The sequence below is a fragment of the Choloepus didactylus genome, chromosome 11 (assembly GCF_015220235.1).
Source record: "Choloepus didactylus isolate mChoDid1 chromosome 11, mChoDid1.pri, whole genome shotgun sequence".
Taxonomy (NCBI): Eukaryota; Metazoa; Chordata; class Mammalia; order Pilosa; family Megalonychidae; genus Choloepus; species Choloepus didactylus.
In genome coordinates this window covers 82224317-82227971 of record NC_051317.1, presented here as the reverse complement: position 1 = coordinate 82227971, position 3655 = coordinate 82224317, and positions in this window count along the sequence as shown.

Genomic DNA, 3655 nt, shown 5'->3' with positions numbered 1-3655 from the left:
TAGAGAAGTAATTGGAGCAGTTTAAAAGAAAAAAAAAAAAAAAGGAGGAAGGAAATTTGTAGCATGGGGTTTGTGTGATTCTCTATTCATATACTTATGTGGGGCTAAACAGGTATTAATAAATACATTTACATATTTTAGTGTGCTGTGTAATTAAGTCTAAGGCATGTGGAAGCTACATTTAAAGTCCCTTAATGTGTGTATCAGGGTATATAGAAAGTTATATGCACATTTTTTAGGACTGTATTTGGATGCATTCTGAGAGTTAAAACTTCATGAATCTAATGGGAGTTTAAGTTGTATGTTTACACAGGAATGTGGGATAGTTGTATTTGTATGTAATAAAAGCATGTAATATAATTACGTAGGAGTCTTTCAAACTGTTAAAGTTTGTCAGTGTGTAATTTAAAACTTGGCAAAAATTTTTTTTTTTACCCATCTATAGTAAACTGAAGCTATTTCTTTGTGTCTTTATAGCGTATACTAGTTTGTGTGTACTCTAAAGCTGGGCAATTGTGTGCAGTTTCACAATAGTGTGAAAAATGAAAAAAAGTGAGAAAAACTGTGTAAAAGTTTTCTATGTATGTGTAACAGTAGTGTATTGGCTATACATGCTTGTAAATGGGAATGTATGTCTGTTTCGTATGGTTATGAGTGTGTATATAAGTTATATGTGTCTGTATTCCAGATATATGAGACTGTGTATTCTTGTAAAAAGCAGAATAATTTTTCTGATATATTTTGGGCAAAAGCAAAAGGTCCATACTCAAAGTGCAAGTAAATGTTCCTATAAAAGGGTTTAAGGTTCACTAAAGCTGAATTAAACAAACTTAGAACAGTGAATGGTTCATATCTCTTCCCAGGTCTCCATTTGGTAATGCCAGGTTGCTATCTTAACATTAAGTCTAATAGGAATAAAAACACCACATATATTGTCAAATACTACACACCAAGGCTTGTCCTCCTCTCCCTGGAGAGTGGGTTTTTACTCATCTAACAGCAAAACTTGTGTGTATGTTCAGGGTATGCATATATGTGAATCACGTATATTCAAGTATCACTAAACTAGGTGTACTAAAAACTGAATTTTAAGTTAGCATTTAAGAGTGGTAAGCCTTTTTATGTTCATTAATCTTAGGTTATTGTAAATTATTGTTGTCCTTTAGTCTAATTGTTCTAGCCTGAAATGTTGGTAAGTTGTGTCTGTACCTAAAGCAGGTATTAGCAGTTTTACACTAGGGGAGTCATTAGAGGGGTGCAAGCCATGTGTAATTTAGTACTTAGGCAATTACAAGGTGTAGGCCTTTGGTTTTTGGTTTGCCTTTCCCCAGGAGGACTGGAGAGCTCCCCTCCCTAGACATAAAGGATCTTTTTCTTAAGAATTATATACTGGCCTTGTCTTCTACTTTATCATCTCTCAGGCACTGTGGACTGCTGGCTCAGACCCCGCCTCTTGAATTTGCTGCCCATCGACATCAGCCTGGCAGCTGGGTTCTGATCCAGTTGTGGAAAGAATCCAAACTTCAACCGATCTGGGAAGGACCCTATCAAGTCTTGCTGACAACTGAGACGGCAGTCCGAATGGCAGAAAGAGGCTGGACTCATTACACACAAGTGAAGGGACCGGTGCCTGAACCAGACGATAAGTATCCAGCAACTCAACCTGAATCCTGGAAAGTGACTCCTACCTCAGATCCCCTAAGGATCACTTTAAATAGGCAACAGTTAAAGGAACATATTAGAAGGGAGAAAGGGCTGGATTAAACCCTATGTTTGCATTGTGCTCTGTGTATAGCTTAATGATGAAATTGCTTATGCTGATCATAATGTTCTATATTCAAGGAGTAACAGGTTCTGCTAAGCTGGTTATAAGTGTAGTCAAAGGCTTAAAGTCTCAAACTGTACAATTTGATGTTTGTCAAGTAATGAGCTGTAAAAATCTAAAACATCAGCAACAACTGAGGGAGGAATATAAGCATTTATGTAAGCAGACTGTTCAAATAGAAAGCAAGATTGTTGGGGGGCGAACATTTGAGAGTATAACTTATGAGACACCTAACCCTTGTTATTCTTCGAACACTGCTTGGTGGACCACACAGTATGAGGGATGGGTCTTACCCAGGTTGGAGGAAAAACCATTAAGGGAAACTTGGCTGGAATTTAACTCTCCAGTACAAATTGACCCCAAGGTCATTAGAATACTTAAGACCAAAGACTTAAAGCAAACCACAGAAATAGAGACAGGTTATGGAAATACAAATGCCTGGGTAGAATGGGGCAAACATACCATCCAGAGTCTAAACAGAAGTGACTGTTATGCTTGTACAACCAAACAACCCACTGTTCAGATTATGCCCTTCCCCTTGGGGATGAAAAAGCATGAAAGGGAGTTTAAATGTATAACACTCCTCTTTCAAAATGCTACTCCTGGTGAAAGTTGTAGTACGTTGTCCTCCCTTTTCCCTCCAGTCCAGGAGGGAAGTGTCAAAGCCATACCAGCGTCTCACCTTGGTCCCGGAAACCACTCTGCCTGTCTCTCCAGATGGGAAGAAGGGCTCCAGGATCTTGGTACCATGGCTTTGTGTACACAGGTGTGGAATGTGAGCAAGGATAGTACTGGCAACTTCTCCAGCCTAACTATACCCCGAGCAGACCTCTGGTGGTACTGTGGGAAGGGCATCCTCTGGCCAACACTACCTGAAAGGTGGGGAGAAACCTGTGCTCTGGTTCAATTGGCTATCTCATTTACCCTGGCATTTGAAAGTAATAAAGTACCAACCCAAGGCAAAGGAGAAAAGAAAAATGTACAAAGTGTACCTAGTTCCTTCAATAAAAAATGTTTGTAGATAGTATAGGGGTTCCCCAGAAAGTTCCTAATGAATTTAAAGCTAAAAATCAATTAGCTGCAAAATTTAAATCGTCCTTATTCTGGTGGGTCACCATCAATAAAAATGTCAATCATCAGCTAAAATTTATCAACTATACCAGGAATGTCATTAAAGAAATAGCAGAACAGTTAGATGCCACTAGCCGAATGGCATGGGAAAACAGAATGGCCCTAGAGATGATGCTAGCTGAAAAAGGAGGCGTCTGTGCTATAGTTGGGGGAAATTGTCGCACATTCATCCCCAATAATACCGCACCTAATGGAACTATCATCAAAGCCCTACAAGGCTTAACAGCCTTATTTCAGAAACTAGAAAAGAATTCTAGCATTAACAACCCAGTCATAGAATGGTTGGAAAATTGGTTCGAGAAATGGAAAGGAATTGCAACATCTATTTTAATTTTCCTTATCATTCCAGCCAAAATGTTTATAACAGCTGGGTGCTACATAATCCCGTGTGCTCAAAGGCTAGTTCAAAAAGCCATCAAAACCACTAGAATCAAAAATAAGAAAGATCCCTATGATGAGGAATGTAAAAAAGCCCTTAGCAAATTTGAGAATCTAAAATGTGAAAACTAAAAGTGTTTAAAAAAAAGAGGAGGGAATCTGTAAGAAAGGAATAAGTTTCGTTTTCACATAGAGACAGCATGGAATAAGGGAAATGGAGGCAAAACCAGTTTAAACAAGCCCCAGACAAAGAGAAGAGAGAATCTGCCTGATGTAAAGAGACATGAGGTAGTATCAGAGGCGGGAACTCACAGCAAAAAA